This window comes from Coenobita brevimanus, chromosome 16, assembly GCF_032717465.1.
Source record: "Coenobita brevimanus isolate Jiangsu-jjx chromosome 16, ASM3271746v2, whole genome shotgun sequence".
Classification (NCBI taxonomy): Eukaryota; Metazoa; Arthropoda; class Malacostraca; order Decapoda; family Coenobitidae; genus Coenobita; species Coenobita brevimanus.
In genome coordinates, this window is record NC_136969.1 from 902,874 (window position 1) to 929,758 (window position 26,885).

The 26,885-nt window shown below is 42.6% G+C and overlaps 1 long non-coding RNA gene across 2 annotated transcripts; it reads right to left on the reverse strand.

The window, feature by feature from the left end:
* Nucleotides 1-11,714: 11,714 nt before the first annotated feature.
* LOC145390900 (uncharacterized) lies at nt 11,715-23,296 on the reverse strand. 2 transcript variants are annotated; one of them, XR_013895749.1, is made up of 3 exons: nt 23,285-23,296; nt 16,257-16,642; nt 11,715-11,808 (listed from the first exon to the last, which is right to left on the reverse strand). It is a non-coding gene; the product is annotated as an uncharacterized LOC145390900 (long non-coding RNA). The 2 variants fall into 2 exon arrangements; XR_013895750.1 differs by lacking the exon at nt 23,285-23,296 and adding an exon at nt 22,875-22,900.
* Nucleotides 23,297-26,885: the final 3,589 nt, after the last annotated feature.

A 26,885-nucleotide genomic window follows, 5' to 3' on the forward strand; every position in this document is an offset into this window, starting at 1 on the left:
TTTAATTAAACTTAAACATATTAGGATTCAGAGTGAAAATATGCTGAAGTTAGCGATTGTTCTTCGTCTTTAGATCGCCAGCTCGCCTTGACAGTCGTCTGTTTTTCATAAATATTGATTTAAATGCAAATAAATGTATGGACAGGCATATTTTAACTTATTAACAAATATTTTGGTAATTATCCCTACTTGTTTTCCGATATAAGATTTTGAAGCCTTCGGCGGTGTGTTTTCGGGCTATAGCCTATTTAGAGCAGTAGTCGCCCACTGGGATATTTCTTGGTATTCTGGCATTTAAGTAGATGATGTTCTTTGTAGTATTTAGAGAGTTTATGTTACTAATACTGTGCTTACATGATGTTCTTTATAGTATTTAGAGAGTTTATGTTACTAAAACTGTGCTGAAAACAAGCAAAGGGACGCACTGTGTGGTGATGGTGAATGCCGCCAGGGGAAGCAGGCTTGTCAACTGCCCTTACATGTACTGGACCACAGTAGCCCAGCCTAGCCTTAGGCCCCTACAGCTCGTAAGGAAGGTAATCTATAGCAGCCTTGTACAGTGCCCTACTGTCTACCAACCTACCTACCTGCCTGCTACATTGCCTACTGACATACCACAGTTCCCAACTAACTACCTACCCTCCCACCACAGTGCCCATGCACGTGTCTTCCTACCCACCTGCCTATCTACCTACCTATCACAGTGCCCACCTACTTACCCTCCAGCCTCCCTTAGTGCTTACCTACCTACCAAAATATCCAACTACCTCCCTCCTTCCAGCAGTCCCTATCTACCTACCAACCTGCCTACCTATCTCCCACAGTGCTTACTCACCTATCTCTCACAATGCCTAGCTACTTACTACAGTGTCTACCTACCTACCTACTTACTTATTTATCTACCTACAGTATTTTCCCACTGTGCATACCTACCGACCTGTCACAGTGCCTACCTACCTATCTACCACAGTGTTATATCTGCCTACCTATCTACCACAGTGTTATACCTACCTGCCTTCCTACCACAGTGCTATACCTACCTATCTACCACAGTGTTATACCTGCCTACCTATCTACCACAGTGTTATACCTACCTACCTATCTACCACAGTGATATACCTACCTACCTATCTACCACATTGTTATACCTGCCTACCTATCTACCACAGTGTTATACCTACCTACCAACTACAACAATGTTATACCTACCTACTTTCCTACCTACCTAGCAGCTGCAGTGCCTACCTACCTACCGTCATACGTACCTCTCTGTCACATTGCCTACCTATCTGCTTCCCTACCTACAGACCTACCTACTTACCTACCTACCGTCATACGTACCTCTCTGCCACATTGCCTGCCTGTCTGCTTCCTCACCTACTTACCTGCCTACCTTCATACCTACCTCTTGCCACATTGCCTGCCTATCTGCTTCCCTACCTACTTACCTGCCTACCTACCTACCTACCTTCATACCTACCTCTGCCACATTGCCTGCCTATCTGCTTGCTACCACCTACCTACCTGACAGTTAATCCGTTACAACTGCAGCATTCAATTTAACTTCAAATGATATTACTGAGCTATGAGTGTGTTCTGCGCAACATTTTTAAAGAGACAGCGTTTAAACATTAGTTATACAGTAACTTCCTTTCAATTTTTTGAATACATATGAGACAATAGAGCACAACAGAACTGAAGAGACGGGTCAGATAATTCCTTCAGGTTCCAATAATTTCTGCTGCTGCTCCAAGGAAAATCGTTCATATGAGCGCCTCACGAAGGGAAAGAATGTTTAAAGAATACCAGTTCTTCTAAGCACTTCCTTCCCATGCCCCTACAAGAGAAGGAAGTTTTTAGGAATACGTGTGTGTGTGTGTGTGTGTGTGTGTGTGTGTGTGTGTGTGTGTGTGTGTGTGCCAGAGAGATTGGAGGAACGAGAGGGGGGAAGGAAGGAGGAGTTGAAGAGGAGGTAGGAGGGGAGAGAGGGTGGAGGGGAGGGAAGAGGGAAGGGGGAGGGGGATGGAAGTGGAGGGGGGATGAAGGAAGCGTGCTTTTCAGGTAGGAGTGGATGGAAGGAGAAAGACAAGAGGTGGAAGGACAAGGAGTGGAAAGGAAGGATAGGAAATTGAGGAAAGGGGGAAAAGGGAGAGAGAGAGAGGGGGGGAGGGGGTGGAGGACAGGAAAGGAGAAGGAAGAAGAGATGTGAAGGAAGGGAGATGGTGGAAATAGGCAAGTTAGTGTAGGAGGGGGGAGGGAAGAACCATTGAGGGAAGGGAGAGGGGGGGAGGCAACAAGTGAGAGGAAAGAATTTGGGGGGAGGTTGGGGGGAGGCACTTGGTCAGTCTGGCTTGATCTGTGACTGGTGAAGGTTCTCTGCGATTTGGTAAGATACTTTTTTCCGTTTTTCTTCACTTTAATTGCTGTTATGAAGATGTTATTGATTTTAGTTCGTATCAGAAACATAAGTAATTTTCAAGCTTACTCAGATAATTGCCATCGTAATAGCTGACACTAGAAGGGCAACAGAGCTGTGTGTGGTCTGTATGGGGAGAGGCGTGTGTGTGTGTGGGAGGGGTGGTGTTTGTGTGTGTGGATTTTGGGATGGTGTGTGTGTTTGTGGGTGGGTGGGTGAGTGTGAATTTGGGGTAGGGTGTGTCTGGATTTTGAAGTTTATACAGGTAAGGTGACAAAAGCCTGTTGTTCACCTCCTAGATGAATTATTTGAGAGAGAATACGAGTACATTAAAAGTATTGGAATGAGATGTGGAATTACTGAGTAGATGAAGAGGAATACATTGAGATATTATGGACACACACAAAGAATGCACATAGATCGGGTACAAAAAAAAATGTGTGACAGTTATTTTAGAGGGTGGTGTTGGTAAAAGTAGACCTTATGTAGTGTGGAAGAAGAGAGTAGAACAGTATATTGGAGAGTGGGTAGAGAGAGAAGAGTGTTTGAGTGAGAAAAGTGTGAGAGGATAAGGTAGACTGGAGGCACTTCTGTCATGGCCCTACCCTGTCTTGGAGGATCAGAGATAAAAATGATGATGATATACCCCAATGACCCCTGGGAAGTAGACCTTATGTGCCATTTCTATTAGCAGCAGTTAAACTCAGTAGATCACCAAGTGTCTAATTACAGTACATAGTAGCAACAGGTCTAACACACTACATCAGTACACAGTTTGAAGCACCCCCACCCCAACCTTTAGATCTTCCTTTGGTCAGCAGACGCAGTAATGAGAAGTACAGTACTGAAGTGTGTATTCTTGATCAGTATTTGTTCTTTTGGTATGGATATAGTACACACAAACATCATAAGCAGATAATGATGTTCTACATACTGAAAAAAGCTGTTTCTCAAGGCCTGTCAGTAGCTTCAGAGGTAGTGGTAGACCCAGCTTCATCTGAAATGTGCACCCAGTCAACTACAGGCTTAAGCAGCCCTCTTTTCAGGGAAGTAGGTAGGGTGTTGTGGGATATTTGTATTACCAGGCAGTGGAGTTGACAGATTATAGAGTGCCACACTAAGAACACATTCCTCTAGTCTTTTAAACACAATGTGTCCAGGCATTTCATAATGAACGGATCTTGAATTTGACTCTCTGATATCTTGTTCTTATTTTTTCTGTGAGTTCCTAGCCTTTGGTTCCTTCTTCCTTGCATAAGAAAAACATCCACACCAGCCTATCACAAAACAGTCCTTTATACCTTTTCAGTCGCTCTTCTGTTTTTTCCCTGTAATCGTATATTCCTATCTCTGTGATCCTTTTTTATTTTGCTTTTATTCATTGCCCAACAGCTGCAGGAGAAATACCTCAGTGAATTAAAAATTGATTTTGTTGTTGATCAACCCCAGTCTGTCTGGCTGGGAAGACCTATCAACCGCAGGCAAACAGTTACCTCTGCAGGGCCAGCAGTGAACCAATATTCCCTTGCAGCTGACAGCACCTTACCACAGTGAGGCGCAGGGAATATTGTGGAGACTTGGTTCCTGGCCGGACAGCAAATTTGCATCAGCCGACTTAGCTAATAGGCACCATAGCAAGCTTAGCATCACCCCATTATCTGGTTACCACCCTCCACTGTAAACAGTTTCCTTAGTTAACCCTTTAATCGCGGGCATTGTTTTGCCCCGACTGTCCTCTCCCACGGGGGTTTCAGCCAAATGTAAACAAACCTTTAAATCTTAATAACTCTGCACAGAATAAAGCTAGAGAAAAAAAAAATAAGGTACCATTAGAAAGTACTAACCTTCAGCTTTCCATTGATGTAGGTTTCATGACTTTGTTGACTTTCACAGGACGGGCAGTGCCGTTAGAAGTGAAGGGTGTAAAATCACTATTTTACGCCCCACACACCAGTACCAAATGCCACTCTCTGATAATAGTACTATAAACATATATGAACACTGCACATACGATAAACACCCACTCTGTGTTCACTGAGGTAGGTAAAAGGCACTGTAATTGCCCGCACTTCACTGCGGCATCACACGCTCACTGACGTTTGGTTAGCGGCCATGTTTTCATTATTTCTAACTTCTATTACTATTTTACATATAATCTGGGCAATATACATTATATTTACACTGCACTTATTACTATATTGCGTCACTGTCGCATCACAGAATTACAGCAGTGCCGCAGATTTTCTTATTATCATATCACTTATATACTGGCCATATTTACATAATTTTCTAGGTAAAATATCTCTTATTACTATATTATACAATTATTGGTAAAGCACGTCACTGTCACATCACAGAATCACAGCAGTGCCGCAGATTCTCTTACTTCAATATCACTTATTATACTGGCCAATATTTACATCGTTTTCTAGGCAAAATATCCCTTATTACTACATTATCCCTTATACAATTATTGGTAAAGCACGTCACTGTCGTATCACTGTATATCACTATCACTGTCAGTATTTACTCGGAGAGTGGTACTCGGCAAAGCATGGAGTCACACAGAGAGGGACTTGGCATTCCTGGCACTGGTGTCACCGTCACCGTCACTGGTGTGTGCTCATTTTTCTCGTGCGGGGCCTCCGTGTGGTGTTATGACATACTCTGCAGCGGCCCTGTGACAACCTGCCGCCTGCGGTAAGAGGCAATTTCACAAGCTGGTGCCGGCTCATGTAATTGCGGCACTCAAGACGGTCAGGTTGTGTGTCAGAGTGTCCCCTCGGGACCAATGCCGTCACCTGACCAAATTGTGCAAGCAGCTGCTGCACGACAGTCTTGGAGAACTGTGTCAGGGATGGTTGCCTTATGCCCCCGACTTGTGTCTTGTAGAGGAGGAAGGCGTTGAGCTTGCAAATATCGAGCATGTGGAGGTAAGCCTTCCTGTACCATCGGGTGTTTCTCCTGAGACAGTCTATCTCGCCAATCATCATGTCAGACTTATCAACAAGTCTCATGTTGATATTATAGTCAATGACGGCATCGGGCTTCATGATTGGCTCTCCCGTCCTGTAGCTGACCTTCCCAGTTCTCTGCAATTCCCCCTTGTGGATGGTGCTGAGCATATTCACGACCTTCATGTCGTGCCACGTGATCGCCAGAAGCTTGTCTGACTTCTTCAGGTGCACATCTCCCTTGGATGATGATGATGCTTCTGGGAAACTTGGCCACTCTTTCCTATGGCTCCGTACAGTGCCCACAGTGCCAATGCCGTGTTCAGCCAGGTATTTGGCGAGTTTCGGTGCTGTGTAATAATTGTCTGTGTACAGCACATGATTCCCACCAAAATACCTCTCCATCAGCACTTTTACAACGGAGCCAGAGAAGCCAAGGGGGTCTTTCCTGTCCACGTCCATTGTACTTGCAGAGTAGATCACGAAATCAAGGATATACCCTGTCTCACAGTCACACAGCACAAAGAACTTTATCCCAAAGCGGTGGCATTTGCTGGGGATGTACTGCATGAATTGGGACGTCCTCTGAACAATACCAGGGATTCATCTATGACGACTTTTTGCATAGGACGGAAAAATCGCATAAATCAATCTCTAATCCTGTTGAGGAAATCCCTCACTTTCCACAAAGGGTCAGTTTGGGACGGGTTTCCATTGTCAGCGAAGTGCAGGTATCCTAGCAGCTGTCGGAACCGATCTCGTGACATGTACTTCCCAAATGTTGGGATAGAAGTAATGTCATCAACCAGCCAGTACTCCTCCAACTCATGTCTCTTGATATGGGGCATCAAGAACATGAGAGCAAAGAACACATACAGCTCTCTGATCCCGACAGGCAACCACGACACTTGCTTTGGTGAGCCAATAGGTCCCAGCCCTTCTGTTGCACACTGAGCTGCATACCTATTGGTCTCATCGCTGACATGCTGCACGATTTCGTCATCCATGAAGGCCAGGAAGTAGTCAACAAAGTCATCTCCTTCTTTGCGTGGGAAGGCAGGCTGTATTCCAGCATTTGTCATGTCAAATGGCGGATTGTGTGGCTGAAAATCTGCACCGTCAGACCAAACAAATGCATCCACTTTCCCGGTGCGTGGTTCAGTGGAAGTGGCAGGTCGCATTGCACTCTTTTCCCCGTGAGAAGGAGCTGAGGTGGAGGCAATGGGTGAGGCAGGAGGTGAGCGGGAAGGGGGTGAGTGGGGGGGTGGCGAGGGTGAGGGAGCTGGGCGGGGGGGCAGGCGGAGGGGTTACTGACCTGGTGTGTGGTGAAATCTGACCCTTTCTTCCCCGCTTATCACCTCACTTATCACCCCGCTTTGCCCTCCTACTGCCACGCATCCCCTTTGTTCTATGCCGGCCTGCCCTGCTTACCCTGCCTGCATGGCCTGCCTTCCCTCGCTGTGCAGGCTCTGGGAATTCATATTTCTCAGATGATGTAGACTGAGGAGAGGGCACGGCAGAAGATGAAGATGATGTGAGGGCAATAGGGCTAGGGAAACGGGAAAGTGGTGGGAAATGCTTGCTTGGGCCTGGTGTAGGAGACGTAAGTTTACGCTTCACTCCCTTCCCACGTGCTACACCAATTTTCCCCATAGGCGCCTTCCCTTTCCCAGAGTAAGTTGGGGGCAGTGGGGGGGAAACAACATGTTCACTTTCATCACTGTCACTGTCAATGCTCAACGGTTCACCACCAATCACTGCAAAATCGTCACTACTTGCTGTAAGTGTATCACTCTCACTGCCACAATCCAGAGTTGTACTTACAGTTTTATCCAGCTCTGTCCTAATTTCTGGGGTGCTCAACCCCTTCTGCCTCGCTGTCGGCAGTTCCTTCCTCGGTGTAGAGGTCGAAGGCACACTAGCACTAATAATTTCCGAGGAGGAAGCGAGCGACGATGACTCGGGATGGAGCGCCATTATCACGCACAGAGCTGGACAGATACTGAGTGATGCATTTCCGAGGAGGAAGCGAGCGACGATGACTTGGGATGGAGCGCCATTATCACGCACAGAGCTGGACAGATACTGAGTGATGCGTGTCAGGGCAGGGGTGGGGGGGGGGCCCCCTCGGGTTGGAGGAGGGAGGTGTGGGATGGCTGGTGTGAAAGAACTCGACAGCTACTCTTGCGTGAGACAATTTGCGCACAGGACAAATGCGCGGTGTTCAAAATATTCATGATCATTCCAGAATGACACCCGCGGTTTGGTCCAGTTTTGTCGATGTCATTCTGGAATGACACCCGCGGTTAAAGGGTTAAAGGAAACCATTCGTCTTTTCACTCAGTGTAGAGCCACCTGAGCTGGAAATTTAATAAGAAGTGACAGGATGGAGAGGGAGAAATAGGAAGAGAGAACACAGACATAGAATGAAAAAGGGAAGGAAGAAGTCACTTAGTATAGAGCCACCTGAGCTGGAAGTGTAATAAGTGACAGGATGGAGAGGGAGAAATAGGAAGAGACCACAGATAGAATGAGAAAGAGGAAGAAGTAGGAAGGACTTCATAAAGTGAGTGGATGGTGGGTGTGGATTTGGAGAAGGCATTTAATATAGTCATAGTAAAAAATGGGCTGTGGGAAAGCAGTTTTAATGAATGGATTGTCAGGTAAGTGAAAAAGTTTTATGAATGGACAGCTGTTGTTCATCTGTGCGAGTGAATGGAGAGGTAAGTGAGGGTTATAAGTGAGCTAATAAAGGAGTTCACATGAAGCACAAATAACAGCGGGCCTATTGACACATAGTAAGATTATCTGGTGAGAAACAAATAGGGGGATAAGAGGCTACAAAGATCTAAAAAACATGTGAGAAAAGGATAGACAAGAATAAGGCTCTCTCTGACCCTCTACACCATCCAGCAAGGGAGGGAGGGAGAGGCAGGAAGAATGGTAGGAATATAATTTTTTTTTTTTTTTTTTAAAGATCATATTAAAATTTTTAAAGGAAAAGGAGAAGTTGTGTGCTAAATAATCAGTAACATACACTTCTGAAAAAAGAGCATACACAGCTGCAGAATGTAAGGTGTCTGAGAGTTTGTTTTAAGCCAAGATGTCATTGAGGCCACTTTAGCAGACATTTACAGGAAGTCATGCAGCACCAGCAGATACCCTTTGACACTCTCTCTTTATCTGTCTTTTTATTTATCTGACTGTTACCAGACACGCTAATCCCTCAAGGGATGGCCACAGACAAATCACCTCCATGTCTCTCTGTCCTCTACCATTCGGCTAACCCACCTCCAACTCACAACTCCTCCTCTGATATATCTCTCAACTCCATCCCACCATCTCATCCCTAGTTTCTCTTTCCTCCTCACTTACATACACTCTCCTAGTCAGTCTCATTTTCCATCCTCTCCATATGGCCAAACCATCTCAGAGTATTCTCTTAAGACTTTCAGTCACATGCACAGCAATACCACAATGCTTCTTTGCTTCTTCAGTTGTCAGTCTGTTTTTTTATGTAACTCTTCATGCTCCTTTCAAACAACCCTTTTTTCCACTGCTCTCACCCTCGACTTATGTCCTTCCACCAGGGATGAGACCAACATGTTAACCTTGTGGAGGAGTCTGGTACTACCCAAGCTTAAATAAAAGTTCCATAGCAAGAGGGGAAGATCCTGCTACATCAAAGGATCCAGGACAAATTGCCAAAGCATCAGGACTCTAGGCACCGACAGCTCCACTATAACAGAGCTCAAGCTGTTCTGCTTCCTACCTAGAGATCTCAGAAACATATTAACCTACATTTAAGAAGCCTTCAAGTCAAAATTGGATGCCTTCCTGGAGAAGATTGGATGCACCACCACTTCCTGCAGAATACTGAAGACACACCACCACTGCCTGCATACTACACCTGGCCTCACTACAACAGGCTAATACATAAGCAAGAATGTGATGGATGCTGAGGCACTGCGTATAACTGAGACAAAGCAGAGATCTCCATAGGATGTCACTAGGTAAGGTTAAGCTTCACTGCCATATATTAGAGTGGGGATCATAGTACTGTCAACCAACAACTTTCTTTTCTGTCTCTCTCCCCAAGCTCATTTCCCTGTTCCTTTCAACCTTCAACTGCATCATTTTCTCCATCAGTTTTGCATAAACACAGTGTCATCAATGAAACTGCATGTAGGGTAATTTCCTTGGGTCTGTTGTGCAGCAGATCATCTGTGCTGCAACATACTGTCACATATAAAGAAACAAACTGTCAGAATTATAAACTGAAAACAAAAATAAAATAGATATAATTTTACTGAGGTAACCAGCACCGAGAAAAGACAAACTATTGATGAAGTTTCATGGCTGAAGAACCAAGCCACCTGGTGTGACTCATTTGAAATTGTTTTGTGACTGAAAGTGTTAAGAGAAATACTTTGAGATGGTTTGGCCAAGTGGAAAGGACGGAGCATGAGAGTCTGCCTAGAAGAGTGTATGGAAGTCAGATTGGAAAGTAGAGTGTTTAAGAGTCTGAATGGCCAGAAGAGTGTGTGAGAGTCAGATGGAAAGGGGGAGATGAAGGGGAACACCAAGGATGAGATGGAGGGATGGAGTGGGAAGACACATGAGATGGAGGGGGAGACCAAGGATGAGATGGAGGGATGGAGTGGGAAGACACATGAGATGGAGGGGGCGACATGGATGGGGAGACCAAGGATGAGATGGAGGGATGGAGTGGGAAGACATGAAATGGAGGGGGAGACCAAGGATGAGATGGAGGGATGGAGTGAGAAGACACATGAGATGGAGGGGGAGACCAAGGATGAGATGGAGGGATGGAGTGGGAAGACACATGAGATGGAGGGGGAGACCAAGGATGAGATGGAGGGATGGAGTGGGAAGACACATGAGATGGAGGGGGAGACCAAGGATGAGATGGAGACATGGATGGGGAGACCAAGGATGAGATGGAGGGATGGAGTGGGAAGACACATGAGACAGTGAAGTGTGAGTTAGAGAAAGGCCAGCCAAACAGCAGAGGGCAGTGCAGTATGGAGATATTTTGTGGTCATCCCTTATGGGATTAAGGCATCTTGCAATAGATGGATAGACATCAGATGGGCTAAAACTAAGGACTACAGTATCCCTCCAGTGTTCCACAAATGAATTTTTTTTTTTCAGGGTATAGATAAGTGAAAAAAGAAATATTAATGTATAAACACACCGGCAATAGTTGGCTCAATAATACCCAGCAAGGAGATATCAAATAGATGGTTAGTTCTGCACCTACTAAGGTAAAAATATATTAGTGATAATTTTTTTTCAATCTTTGTATGGTCACCATGTCATGTATAATTTGGGATTTTTTATTTTCATCATGTAAGTTGATTAATGTTGCAACAGAAGTTAGGGTATAAGAAATCTGTCTATCTGTCCATCTATTGCCAGACACCATAATCCCGTAAGGGGTGGCCATTTGACTTGGAGTTACTTGTTTTATGGGGAGGGGCACTAACTCTCCACCAACCCATTTGTTGACACGTAGGGAGCACGTATGGTTTAATTATTGGCTTGTCACTCAATGTAAAGCCACCTGTAAAGGAAAGAAAAGCAATAAGAAGTGACAGGAAAGATGGGAGAAATAGGTAGAGAGGAGAGGAGGCACAGAAAAGAATGATAAAGGCTACGGAAGAAATAGGCAGCACTACAGTGAGTGAGTGGATGATGATATAAGAAATGTACATGAAAACATTATAATGATGAGAATTGGTAGATTGAGATGGTTTGGGCATTTAGAGTGGATAGAGGGTAACAGTTGGTGGGGAAACTGAGAAGTGTGATCATCGGGGATTTGGCTGTGTGAGAGGCAGACTGAAAAAGACCTGGGATGAGGTCATTGAGTATGACCTCAGGGATAAGGGATTGAATAGGAATGCTGCCAAAGAAATAATTATGATACGATACAATACGATCCAGTTACATAAGCACATACCTAAATTATTGCTTTCCTATGATTAAAACAAGTAAAATAAATGAATATTTTTTTTTATTTTTTTTTTTAATGCATTATGTGCATTAAGGAATAAATCTGCCAGGAATCATCCCCCCTCCACTTTTTTTCAAAGTGCTGGGTCTGGTTTTGAATGTGGTTGTCTGATTTCTTTCTTTGAATTGAAAGGCAGATTAATTCAGCATATGGGGACATTTTTTTCACCCATTTATATGTAAACTCACTAATGCAAATGTTAACCATTACTCCCAGTACTTCATGTATGCAGCAGGTTAACCCAGGAACCGTCTTTGTATTTCTTACTGCCTATGATCTCCGGTGTTTTAAATGCAGTGTACCCAGGCATCTTGAAATGAACGGATCTTGAATTTGGCTCTCTGGTATCTTGTTTTTTCTTGGAGGGAACAACCTGGTTGGCCTGTAGCCTTGGGCTCCTGCCATGCATATAAAAAAAAAGAAAATGTTATCCACAAATGATATTTCTTGATACCACCAAATACTCTTATTACCATGTAAATTTAATTAAGGTTCAGAGGAAAGGACTAATGTGTAATATATTTTTCAGGTGCCTGAGTTGACTGTCAGCTGTGGAGGCTGCCTAGAGAGAGGGGGAAAGGAGAAGAAGAGGAAGAATCCCCTGCACAGTTGAAACTGTTCTTGAAGTTAACCCCACCACCTTCCTCTGTCCTCTGCTAACTGTCTGAATGTGATGCCTTTTTGTTCTCATTATGACTCCAGGCTCATCAGGATATGAATCTGGTGTCTGTAGGCTGATGTTGCTCTTCTCTTGCAGTCCACCATCCTCAATTTTTGCAATAGGTGGTTAAGGGAGGTTGCATACTGGTGCCACTAGTTGAAGGTATCCCTCCTTAGTGTCATTTTTTTTTTTTCCACAACAGGCAGATTTATGCAGACCAAGGATACACATTTTTTTTTTTCCATCCTCCTCCTTGCAGGGGATTGGGAAGGTGTTGAGGGATGTTTAAATACCTGGGCAGCTCCACCACTCACATACATAAGTGCCACAACATGAAGGCACCTAAGGCTAAGTAAAATAAGTCTAGTATTGGACCTTGTAATGTGATATATTTTATATGCGCTGGTCAGGAAATTTTATTAATCTCGGGGCATGTGTTAGGAGTGTAATGTGGTATGGTAGTGAGACCTGGGCAGTAAAGGGAGAAGATATTCATTGGCTCAAACGTACAGAAATGACAGTGATTAGATGGATGAATAGTACGTGCTTGAATGCAAGGCCTGGGAAGGCTAGATTTGTGATCGAAGAGTTGAGAGGAGGGACGGAACTCGAATGTACTCTTGAATTTCACTTCAGGTGACTGTACTGAGTGACAAGCCTAATGGTTTCCTATAACCCAGGAACACATTTACACCTCTGGGTGGTAACCATTTTGCGGGGTGAAGTGGAGCCAACTATGGTCCCCTGTTAACTGAGTGGAGACAAGCAAATGCGATATTCATCCAGGAACTAAACCTTCACATTATTCCCCGCTGTCAGCGGCAAGGGAATACAGACTCAGTGCACAGGAAAACCCCACAGGGACAGTTGCTTCCCTGCAGTTGATGGGTCTGCTCATCTAAACAAACCAGGGTGGATCAACAGCAACAACAACCCCTGGAGTGTGATATAGTCTGATTTCTAAAATTCTTTTCATTGAAAGGAAGATTAATTCAGCATATGGTGAAATTTTTTTTTTTGTCCCTTTATAATGTAAACTGTAACCGGTGTACATTATACTGTATGTGGACTGCAGACTGGAGTACTGGATTTTTATAATATAATAATAATAATAATAATAATATTATTATTATTATTAAAGATATTTCACAAATTTTCTGCCATGTAATTAAATCTTGCTGTCCCCAGGTGATATTCTTGTTGCTGCCAACCAGATTCATTCATTCATTCATTGCCAGACGCCATAATCCCACACGGGGTGGCCAAGGACTTAGAGTTAGTTGTTTTACAGGGAGGGGCACTAATCCTCCACCAGCCCACTTGACACGTAGGGAGTCCATACTTTTGTCAATCAAGGTTTGGAAGGAAGGACTAATGTGTACTATATTTTTCAGGTGTGTGAGTTGACTCAGCTGTGGAAACTGTCAACAGAGAGGAGAAGGAAAAGAAGAAAGCCAAATACCAACCAGCTGCCAAATCACGGTGATACCAACCATCTGCCTCCACTCTCTGGTAAGCGTCAGATTGTGACTTTTTTTTTTTTTTTTTTTTTTTTTTTTTTTACTGTGGTCCCATCTTGATAGGAAATCAGAAGTTACTTTCTCCTACAGTCCACCCTCCTCCTTTTTGGGGATAGGGAGTTGAGGGAGTGGGAGGGGGAGGCTGAGGATGAGGTGGAGGATTTGAGAGGTTTATGAAAGAGGGAGGGTGTGAGTTGAGGGGAGGGCAGTGAATTGGCAGGGGATAGGGCGACATGGAGGCGATTCGTTTGTGGCCACCTCTTACAGGATTAAAGCATCTGGCAATAGATAGACAGATAGATAGTGTAAATATATTCAAACCAGGGACCAGAATCACATTTTTAGTGTATATTTAATTTTTTACTGAGTATATAAAAATAACAAATTGATAAAAGATGAGACAGAGTACGGTAAAGGTGGGAGGAGGAGTTTTGTATGGAGGAATACATGACAAGGGTTGATAGCACTTATTTAACTTGAGAGGTGTTGGATGGGTTATCAGATAGGTGTTATGATGTGCATGTGTGTGTGTGTGGATAGTTATGCCTGTGTGATGATGTCAGGATTCCAAGGGCTTGAATGATGAATGGGGGTGTGGCCCATTTGGCATGCTATTGGGACATAGAATAGTTCTCATTATTCACTCTTCTCTCTCATTTTACATGTCAGGACCAACTTGCCTAGCCCTGGGCTCCTGCACATGTCATGGGGCAACATAGGATTGGATGATGAATGGATGGTTGGATTATTTATTATTATTATAGGTGGGGGTGCTCACCATCCACTCACTCAATGTAGTGCTGCTCTTGGGTGTCTGTCCTTTCCGCTCCATCCTTCTTTCCTCCCATCATCATCTGTCTTTCTTTCCTTCAGACTTTCCTTGTCTTTCTGCCTACGGGTGACTTTACACTCCCTCTTTTGTCTTTCTTTCTTTCATTCTTTCCTCTTCCTTCTGCCTATGGGTGACTCTACACTGAGTGACAAGCCAAATGGTTTCTGTACACCAGGAAACCATTTACTATGCTGGGTGGTAACCATATAACCAAATTATGGCGCCTGGTGGTTTAGCGGGTAATTACAGCGCTCCAATCGGATTGAGCTGGTGAAGGTTTATATCCAAGGGGTGGTTGGGGTTTATTGCTCATGTAATGCCACTCAGGGATGAGTGAGGCTGGTCACTCTCATCTTAAATGTCAGGACCAAATTGCCTAGCCCCGGACTTCTACGCTTCTCATAGGGCAATGTAGAATTGGATGATGGATGGATGGATGGATGGATAGTGTTGTTATTATTATTATTATTATGTCAGGACCAACTTGCCTTGCCCTGGACTCCTATGCTCCTCATGGAACAACATAGGATTGGATGATGGATGGATTATTATTATTATTATTATTAATTTATGGTAGGTGGGGGCACCCACCATCCACTCATTCGATGTAGTGCTGCTTTGGGTGTCTGCCCTTTCCTCTCTTCCTTCCTTCTTCTTCTGTCTTTCTTTCCTTCATTCTTTCCTCCTGCTTCTGCCGACGGGTGACTTTACATTCCCTCTTCTGTCTTTCTTTCCTTCATTGTTTCCTCTTCCTTCTGCCTATGAATGACTCTACACTGAGTGACAAGCCAATGGATTCCTGTACACCAAGAAACCATTTACTACACTTGGTGGTAACCATATACAGTAACCAAACTATGGCGCTTGGTGGTTTTGGGAGTAATTAAGGTGCTCCAGTCAGATTGAGCTGGTGCAGGTTTAAATCCAAGGGATGGTTGGGGTTAATTGCTCATGTAATACCACTCAGGGATGAGTGAGGCTGGTCTCTCTCACCTTAAATGCCAGGACCAACTTGCCTAGCCCCAGGTTCCTATGCTCCTCATGGGGTGACACAGGATTGGATGATGGATTGATGGATTATTATTATTATTATTATTATTATTATTATTATTATTATTAATATAACTAACAGAAGCTTACCTCTTCCTGCATGGGTGGGGAAAGGTGCAGGATTTTTTTTTTCTATTTCTGGCTATGTCATCTTTTATTTTGCCCAAGGGACCTATAGTATGGGGCCTTCTGCTGTCTTCATTGAGTCTATATTTGCTACCACCATACTCCTTCCTTCATAATAGGAGACAGCCATCATTGTGAAGGAATTAAATCCATCTACAACCCTGTTTCCCTCTATCTGTCTGTCTAAACTGCCATCTCTCTGTGTTGAATGCTGAATTGTAACAAAAGATTAACACAAGAATAATGCCAGTCATGAAGATCAGCTGTAGGATTGTCGTGTTCTGCTGCAGCCCACCATCTTCCTTTCTGGGAATAAGGAAGTACTTAAGGGACTATAACCAGGAAATTGAGCCAGACAGATGATGTAAAATGGATTTGTTCATCTTAGGTCTTGAGTATTATTAGTTGTAGTAGTTGCAACCCCAGGCACATCAGATCATTAACCCTGTGTACTTCAGACTGAGTTACCCTTCTGTAGTCCACTATTCTCTTGTTGGGGGATAGGTGTGGGATTGAGAAGTGTAAATGTAATCAGGCAGCCCCCCCCTCCTCTCCTATCATCGCCACTTCAGCACCAATATTACAGGGGTTAATTAAGATCTATATTGAACTCCTCCACAGACAAAAGGGTTAAATTATCAACAGGCCTGAGATTACCTCCATATTTTCAGGGGCTGTCCGTGTTACTCATGCTGCTGTTCCTGCAATTGCTGTGTTGATGGTGCTGTGCTGGGGTTGGTGCAGCCATGCTGGAGATGGTGCTGCCGTGCTGGAGGTGGTGCTGCTGCGCTGGAGGTGGTGCTGCTGCGCTGGAGGTGGTGCTGCTGCGCTGGAGGTGGTGCTGCCATGCTGGAGGTGGTGCTGTCATGCTGGAGCCGGCAGTGCTGGCTCAATTTTTCATTCATTACACAGTGGCCTCTAAACTCAAGGGAAATACTTCTGACAGGCCTAAAAAGGTTCCCTCGAGCCATTGGTCTTGAAAGCCAGTCTACACCTCAGTTCCTTCTACTACTACTAGTACAGCTACAGCTACTTCTGTCCTTCTGAAATGTGAGTTAGAAATTTTTTGGTTCATCCGCCTTGACTTAGCAGAGTTTTGTCCATTCACAGCTAATCCCTAAAGCAGAGTGAAACAAGGATAGCAATACTATGGCTCTACATCCTTCCAGATCACTTTTAAGTCAAGGTGAGGTGGATAGAGTATAACAGTTGCTCCCCTACTTAACGAAATTTTAATAGAGAATTCCTCACCCCATCCTTGGGTGGGAATAGGAGTTAGGGGTAAAGATGATGATAATTACGATTAGTGGCAGTGCTAGGCTCCATAACTAGATCATTCCACCACTAGGGTATACAAAGGTGCTGATTTTACTTACTAATCAGTGACGATGATGGCGACGATAACAATGATGATGATACGATAGGATGATGCAGTGCCAGGAATCAATCCCTGGCACTATCAGGCTGGCAGCCACAAAGCCTAATGAAATCTCAAGCTGATAAGTCTTTAATCTCAATAACAATAATTCTTAGCTCAGATGTTCATAAGTGGGAGAGCAACTGTCTTTATTCAAACTAACACCAGATAGTTTTATTCAACTGAGAGTGATGCTTTGGGATCTAAGAATAATAATGAACTTTATTTTTAACTTATTTATTTATATATATTAGTCTGTGGTCAATTATCATCGTTCTTGCACCTTAACTTGGCTCAGGATTTGCACCTTAACTTGGCTCAGGATTTGTCCATTCACCAGGTTTTTTCATATATCTCAGTGGCAGAATAAGACAGTACTACAGGTTAGCATCCATCCCATTGCTCTTTTTCATGACTAGCATTCTGCTTGATAAACTATTGCTGAGATGCTTATATTATGCCTGGTCAGAGTAACAAGAGTAAAATCACCAGGGATACCAGTAGCAGATAGTTTTGAAACCTTTCCATTGCACTTCTTCATGATTGGCACGTCTCCTTGCTAAGGTATTGCCTCAGCTCAGCATTATTTCAAACTGATAGATAGATAGACAAGGATACAGATAGATAAACAGTATACAGATACACATAGATAGTACAGTAGATAGATTGCAGTAAGTGTTAGCCAGAAAAATATACAGTATATGTATTCCAAGAATTTTGTGTTCGAAAGGTTCCTCATGTTATTTTTGATGTCTTTGACTGCTAGTACAGTACTGTATTTCTTTCAGTTGAACAAATGTCTGGTGTTAGTTCAAATGGCTTGTCATCTTTGTGGCTGTGGTGATTTACTAATGTGATTTCTTAACAAGCTTCCTAAGCCACCTAAAAGACACCCCAGTGAATTATGCATATGATTATTTACTGATTATTATTATTATGATGTTTGTACTGTAATTGATGCACAGTGGACAGATGTGTAATGATGTGTTATTTTTGCATTTTTATTACTGCCATGTCTTAGTGATGTTCTACACAGTCTGCCACAGGAAAAAATATGCTGAAAAAATATGCACCTACAGTCCTTGTTTGGGAGATTTTAATTGGGAACAGGTCAACTATGAAATTGTCTTTCTTAATTTGTATTTCCCCCTGCCTATGACCTTCAGTCTTTTAAATGCAATGTGTGCAGGAATTTCAGAAATAATGGATCTTAAATTTGGCTTTCTTTTGTTTATTTCTTACAGTCTTCAGTTTCTCCTCTGCATAAAAAAAAAAAAAAAAAGTTACTGCCCTGAATAGCTCCGAGAAATTAATAAATACTGTACAAGCATCCTTAGCTAACATCCATTTATGTCAAAGATTAATTAGGATCTTGAGTTGTTTCCCTTCATTTATATCCAGGAATATAAATCATTCTGAGTTGACTTTCTTCATTAAACATCCCCAGTTGATTCCCTTCATTTTTGTCCAAGATCAAGGAGTTTCTTTTTTCCTTCATATATTCGAACATTTGTGGTTAATACGGTTTACGTTTTTTTTTTTTTTCTTGTGGCTGACTGTACGTTTATTTATATAGCGATATAGGTATGTTCCTTGGTGCCTTTTTATTTCTGTTGATTTATACTGTAGTCAGTTAGTTTTCACCTGACAAAGAGTCATAGCCTGATAGCTTGGTTGATGGCCAAGTGCAGCCAGACTGGAGAGTTAATTTGACTAGTAACCATGGAGGCTCATCCCTACCTCATCACAAAGAATTTTAATTTCATACACCCATGAGTTACTACTGAAGTTGCCTGTTTTTTTCAGATGAAAACAAATTGATTACAGTTATGTATTTACTGAATTGTAATATGTCATCTTCATATCTCTGTTCTTATATGAAATATTGTGGGAAAATTGTGCCTTGTAATGTCACCTTCAGGTGTTTAAAATTATATAACTACTGTTTACGGAAAGATCCAAAGGTGCTGCAATGGCCTAACTGTTTTGATATATATACTGTTTCAAGTCACATAGCCATTTGCCATATTTTCTTAAATGTGTGCAAGAACTAATTTGTCCATCGAGTCCCTATCATCTATTAACCCATGGTGTCTCAGAAATCAGCAGTATTATGCATGAAGCAGATTATTTTGTGTAGTATATGCAATATTAAGTTAGGCAGACTATGTTGTATAAAGTTGTAAGCTCTCTAACATCACAGCCAATTGTTTATACATTTTAAGAATTGTTGTCATTATGCTTAGGGAGAGTAATGTTCCCAGGTCTGTTCACTGCATATGCTGTTGATATTTCGTACATTTTAATGCTTTCTCTTTCTTCGTTGATCTTTTTGTTGATGGTGATGGTGATTTTTATGCTTATAAGGTGTATTCAGGTTTCTGATGACTATTCTTGGGCTATGCTGTCGATATTTCTCCTACTCTGATATTGTTGTATTTTGGGGGGGCGGGGGGGTTCTAAGTGTTTGTGATGGTGTTAATGTCTGTTAGGGTAGGTTGTGGTGGTGTGTGATTCTGAACAGATAGAGTGAAGTATGTAAATGGCAGTGGTTTAATATCTGCGTTGGAGTGAGCAAGGATGTGTGATGTTCCCATGGTTTGTGTGTGTGTGTTCTTACCTAATTGTATCTTTACAGGAATGAGTCAAGCTCATACTGTCCCGTGTCTTAAACCATATTTATTGTACATATCTTTAAAACTGTGAATTGTTTTGGCACACACTATTTCATTTGGTAGTGCATTCCACTGATCAATTGCTCTATTTGGGAAACTAAATTTCCTTAAGTCTTTATCACCTCTCTTCTTATGCAGTTTTTTGCAGTGTCCTCTTGCTGATGCTTTCCCATAGGTTAAGTAATCATTTATGTCTATTTTCTATCTATCTATCTATCTATTGCGCGACGCCTCAATCCCGTTTGGGGTGGCCACAAACAAATCGCCCCCAAGTCGCCCTGTCCCCCGCCATTTCACTGCCCTGCTCCCAACTCACACTCCCCTCTCTCATATACCTCTCCACCCCATCCCTCCATCTCATCCTCGGCGTCCCCCTTGCTCTTCCCCCCTCCACCTTACTCTCATACACACTCTTCATCAGTCTTTCACCCTCCATCCTCTCCACATGGCCAAACCTCCTCAGTGTGTTCCCATAACGCTTCCTATCACATCCACATCAACACCACAACGCTCCTTTATATCCTCATTCATTAGCCTGTCTCTCCATGTGACTCCACAGGCTCCTCTTAAAAAACTCATTTCCACTGCTCTCACTCTTGACTTGTGTCCTTCCAACAACGTCCAAGCTTCACTTCCGTACGTTATAGTTGGTATCACAATAGTGTCATGTAGTAACTTTTTCACTTCCATGCTCACTTCCCTGTTTCTTATCACTGCTTTCAAAGAACCAGCAACCTTTCTTCCCTGCTGTACCCTTTCAAGCACTTCACCCTCCAAACCTCCATCCTTACTCATCACACTACCCAAGTACTTAAACGTACTCACATTTTCCAATTCCTCACCATCCAACCTCGCTGTACATTCACTGACTTCACCTCTCTCAAAGACCATCACTTTACTCTTCCCTACATTCAGCTTTAGATTCCGTTTCTTACACACTCTCTCAAACTCATCCACCAAGCCTTGCAGCTCCCCTTCGTCTTCACTCAACAACACAGTATCATCTGCAAACAACAGTACAGGGAGTTTCCAAACACTATCCTCTCTCACCAGGGCCACTCCAACATCCACTACCCTACCTTGTACCTCTTTTATTACCCCATCCATGTGCAGATTGAACAACCATGGAGACATGACACATCCCTGCTTCAAACCAACTTTCAAAGAGAAAAATTCACTTAGTTCACCATCCACAGCACTGCAGCCTTCGCACCATCGTACATACTCTTCACAGCATTCAACAACTTCCCATCTACTCCATATATTTTGAACACTTTCCACAATCCTTGTCCATCCACCCTGTCATATGCTTTCTCCAAATCCATGAAAGCCGCATACAACTTCTTTCCCTTCTCTAGAAACTTTTCCACTAAAGATCTAAGAATGAATATCTAATCTACACAACCTCTTCCCTTGCTAAAGCCTCCCTGTTCTTCTCCAGCTAATTTCTCTGTTCTTTCTCTCACTCTGTCAATAAGTATCCTACCATACACTTTTCCTATTATACTAAGAAGACAAATGCCCCTATGATTACCACATACTTCTTTTTCCCCTTTTCCTCTGTACAAGGGAATAATTATACCTGACTTCCAATCCTCTGGGACTCTACCTTCCTCCCAGGCCAATCTGCACATCTTCCACATCCATTCTACTACTATCTCTCCCCCATGCTTCAGCATTTCACCACACACTCCATCAATTCCTGGGGCTTTCCCAGATTTAACTTTCTTCATAGCTTCCACAACTTCTATCCTACTGATTTCTTCCTGTCTTCTCACCTCCCTCCTTCTCCCAGGCATTCCCCAGCCACTTATACTCGCATTACTTCCATCCTCTACGTTCAACAATTCCTTAAAGTGTTCTCTCCATCTGCTCACTTTTTCTCCCTTCTCCACTAGTAATCTACCATTTTTATCTTTCACTCCCCTGCTAACTTCACTTCCACCCTCTCTTACTCTTTTCACCTCTCTCCAGAACATTTTCTTACAGTCCCTCCACTTTACACTCAAATTCCTTCCAAATTCCTCATCCACTCTATTCTTACTCTCTCTTACTAATCTTTTCACCTCTCTCTTTCTACATATAACTCTGTCTTCCACCTCTCAATTTCTTCCACGCCCCTATTTCTCATCCATTCATTGTATGCTTTCTTCTTTTGTGCCACAGCCTGTTTCACCTCTTCAGTCCACCATGCTGTTCCTTGCACCCCCCTCCGTCTTCTCTTCCTCCCACACACCACATCACATGCTGCACATATTTCTTCTGTAAATATGCTACACACATCTTCCACGTCTCCCATCTGCTCCAATTCATATTTGCCCAATCGTTCCTCCACTTCTCTCTTATACTCTGCCTTTTTCTCATCCTCTTGTAACCTTTCCACTCTCCTTGCAACTACTCCTTCCTCTCGTCTTTCCTTTCTTCTATTCCTCCATCTTACTTGAACTCTAATTCTGGCCACCACCAAGTAGTGGTCAGAAAGTCCACTACCCCAACCTCTATACACTCTTGCATCCTTTACACATCTTCGCATCCTTTCATCCACACACACATAATCAATCATTGCCTTCCTTTCATTCAGTTCACCACCCACCCTTCTCATCACTCGCCATGTATGCCTGTGGATCATTTTATGCCTGAAGAGGGTATTGGCTATCACCAACCCCCTCCCAGCACAAATGTCCACTAATGCACTCCCATTCTCATCTATCTCAGCAGGCACATCCCACTCACCAACTATTCCATCCACCTTCACATTCCCAACTTTACCATTCATATCACCAATCAAAAACACTCTCTCATTCCTTCCAAACTTTTCCATGCACATTTCTACATTTGTCCAGAACTCTTCTCTCACTCTTCTAGCACGATCTTGCGTTGGTGCATACACACACACAGTCGCCCACATTTGTATTCCAACTTTCAACTTTACCCACACAATCCTTGACCCAACTGATCCATACTGTCTTATGCTCCTCTTCCATCGTTTACTCACAACTATACATACTCCTTCCTTTGCCCTCTCATTCTCACCTACTCCTGCACATATACCCCATCCATACTCCCATTCTCTCACACTTTCAATCTCCATTTTGTTTCAGTTATTCCACATACATCCACTTTCGCACCCTCAAGCACCTGGACAATCTCTCTCTCTTTCACCTCATCATTCGCTCCCCTTACCTTCCAAGTTCCAATTACCATGTCCTTTGTCCGGTCCTTGGTCGTCATCGTTTGGTCAGTCCTTGTCCGAGGCTTATTGTTTTTTTTTTTTAGTTAGTTGTGTTACCAACACAAACCCAGTTCTACTGTCAGCTCATCTATGGTTGTGCCTTTCTTGTTGACTTCCTTTCCTAATTTTTCTATTTCTTCCTTTTGCAAGTGCATCTGTTTCTTAATTTCATGAATCTCATTTTGAAAAGCCATCTCTAGCCTGTGTACTCGTTCCACCAGTTTATTGTGAGTTTCCATTTCAACCAGTTTTTGGTAGAAATAATCGTCCTGCTTTCTACCTTTATCTCTTTTCTTTTCCAAATTTGCTCTACTAAAGTATGTGGTCATTTTGCAGTACTAAAAGCACATATGGTACTCACCTTCCAGGGGGCAGCTATAGACTAAATAAATGATCAGCTGATTGTGCGCATTCATACTCTAATTTGTTTTCTTTTCTGTTTGAAGAAGTCTTGCTATTTTTTTTTTTTTTTTTTTTTTTTTTTTTTTTTTTAGAAGACCATTTAGTCTAACCTGGTACAGAGCTTGACTCATATGAAGATACTAATTTAGGTAATGCCACTGGCCAAGTTGGCCGTGCATGGAGCGATGTCGGTGTGCGTCTGGTCTCCTCCGTGCCTTGTGTGTGTGTGTGTGTGTGTGTGTGTGTGTGTGTATGATTCTGGGATTTCAATGGTGAATGAAATAGTGTATGAGCTATTTCAGTGGGCTTGCAGTTGGCCACTTTCTCCCTCTATTGGGTTTCCTCTTTGCTTTATGAGCCCTATACTGTACATTTCATCCATATGTAAAAAAAAAAATAATAGGGTGGTGAACACTGCTTGAAAAGAGAAAAAAATATGGCTATGATGATCAGTTAAAATTAATTGGTTACAACAATGATGATGATGATGATGTATAGTCCACTTCCCTGGGCATGATACTGATGGTTCTCCCACTGTAATGCCTGTTCATTCTTTGTTCCTGGCTTCTACCCGAAGTGGTTCTAGTTTGAAATAAAATTGAGAGAGAGAAAAAAAAAATTGGGAGCAAAACCCTGCCTTAAAGCTAAAAATCATTACAGGCCTCTGACCCACCCATCACCTGTACTGACAGTCTCACCCCCACCTTCCCATAAAGCCTAAAAAATAAATCGTACATTATATTCCTTTGTCAGTAAATGATAAGCCTTTTAGATCATGATTATGCAGTTTTGAAGAATATTTGCAACACATTAGTAAATCTTGGCTTGTAATCCCACGACTGACAACAGAAATCCTGGCAGCCCCAGAGATTTATATTGAAGGATTGTCTGTTGTGATAATGTGATGAGTGTGGTGTGGTGTGGGAGGAGGCATTACACTGTGGTGCCTAATGTGGTCAGTGTGTTGTGGTATGGTATAAGGCACAACAGTGTGGTACATGTGGTAAGTGTGTTGTGGTGTGGGAAGAGGCATAACACTGTGGTACATGTGGTGAGTGTATTGTGGTGTGGGAGGAGGCATTACACTGTGGGCATAGTCTGTGAGTTGTAAGCTATAGTGTGTTGGCTTTGAAGCAGAGAAAGATCATGGCTGTATTGAAGTCTGGTTATACTCATTTGACCCTAATTTGGCAGAGATTTTCATGTTTTTGCAGCTTTTCTTAACATTTCTTACTGGCAGAAACAGAAAATATTACAGACCTACATTCTTTCCATAGCTTTTTTCCTTGGCAAGCATCATATTTTAGTGCTTGTGTACTATAATCTTGCAACTCAGCATTCAAGAGAGTGCACAAGGCATTTTTAGACCAAGTTAGAGTAAAGGTGTACTCACGTTTCTCTGGGTAGAGTTGTTTTTGAAGGGTGGGTGTCTGGTGATGGTTTTTGGAGGCTCGTGTTGGGCTGGAGATTTTTGGATGGCTGTAGTGGCCATGTATGTCTAGGTAGTAGCTATGTACATTCCGAGAAATAATGTTAAGAAAACAAAAAAAGTGAAAGACTACCACGGCCATTGTCAGAATACACATTCTGGTGTTGCAGATGGTCGGAACTGATTACCTGTACTGTGAAATTCCATATGCTTTTCACATCACAGTTCATTTGGAATGGGGATTGTTTTGGGGGGGGGGAGAAAAAAATACTTATCTTTGTGAAAATTAGTGTTGGGTATAGGATGAGAATAGATGTTTTTACAGCTGTGTGTGGTGTAGGTTTTGAATTGGTGTAGTTGTTGGGTAGTGACTATACACAGTAGCTAAAACAAATCTCTGTGCAGGAGGGGGTCAGTGTTTCCAAAATTCTAAATGTAACAAATGATATCTCTGGAGAGTTGATATGGATGATCTCACCTGTGCTTAATGTTACCATATAAAATCAGTGTTATATTTGATTACTGTCTCTCAGTATAGGGAGACAGTTGTTACCACAGCTAATATGTGACTTATATAGTCTATCTATAGCCAGATGGCATAATCCCATAAGGGGTGGTTGTTTGTCTCTGAGTTGGTTATTTATAGGGAGGGGCACTAGCTCTCCACCAACCCACTTGTTGACACGTAGGGAACATATATAGGATGGTTATATGGTTACCAACCAGCATTGTAAATGGTTTCCTGGCTTACAGGAAACCATTAGGTTTGCCACTCAGAGTAAAGCCACCTTAAAAAGACAGAAGAGTAATAAAAAATGACAGAATGGATTTATATGGCCCTGGATTAAGTGCATACAGATTGTCTTGACACTGAATGCCATATAATAATTGAATTATAAGATCAAGTTTGTTATTCAGGAACCTGATTCACAAAACATCCCACTGCTGGTTCTGAGCTCTGGCAGGGCCAACTCATGGCAATATCACATTTCACAGTACTTATTTTGGATGCCATATCAGATGCTTATCAATGCAAGAAGAAATTGTTTACACACACGCACATACACATGCTATACCTATACTGTTTAGAGAGAGTTGTTACTATTAATTGGAAGATATAAACCACTAATGAAGTGGAACGGCATGCATTCACAAGTTTGTCATTGTAAAATATTTTACGGTATTGTGAATAACAACATAAAGCTGTTTACAATATTACAGTACAAGCTTGATGACCCAGAAATTATCACCATAAATCTGCAGTCTTAAAAGCAGTGTGTCCAGGCATCTAAAAATGAACGGATTTTGAATTTGGCTGTCTGTTATGTTTTTATATTTTTTCTTGGAAGGAACAATCATGTGGGCATCTGACCTTCAGTTCCTTCATCCTTGCATAAAAAAAAAAAAAAAATCCTCATATTGTATGCACAGATACTTGTTTTAGCTACTCTACAGTATGAAGTATGTTTGTAAATAAAGGTAAAAAAATAAAAAAAATAAAAATGATGGATAACAACTTCAGTCACTGGCAGATGGTCAGGGCCGGTGACCTGTGCTGTGAAAAATAATATGCATTTCACAACACAGTCCCTTTTAGATGAAGATTGTTTAGGTAGGGGAAAAAGCTGTGTGAGGTGCTGTGCTTGGTAGAGGAAGACGAGGGAAGTGTAATGTTGGGTAGAGGAGAAAGAAAGAGGTATAGTGTTCAGAAGAGGAGGAAGGAGGAGGTTTAGTGAGGTATAGTGTTCAGAAGAGGAGGAAGAGGGAGGTTTAGTGTTGGGTAGAGGAGGAAGAGGGAGGTTTAGTGTTGGGTAGAGGAGGAAGAGGGAAGTGTAGTGTTGGGTAGAGGAGGAAGAGGGAAGTGTAGTGTTGGGTACAGGAGGAAGAGGGAAGTGAAGTGTTGGGTAGAGGAGGAAGAGGAAAGTGAAGTGTTGGGTAGAGGAGGAAGAGGGAAGTTTAATGTTGGGTAGAGGAAGAAGAGGGAAGTGTAGTATTGTAGAGGAGGAAGAGGGAAGTGTACTGTTGGGTAGAGGAGGAAAAGGGATGTTGTTGAGGCAGTGCATGTTGTGTTGTAGGTTTTAAATGGCTGTAGTGGCTAGGTAGTGAGTAAGTACAGAATTAAATATTTATA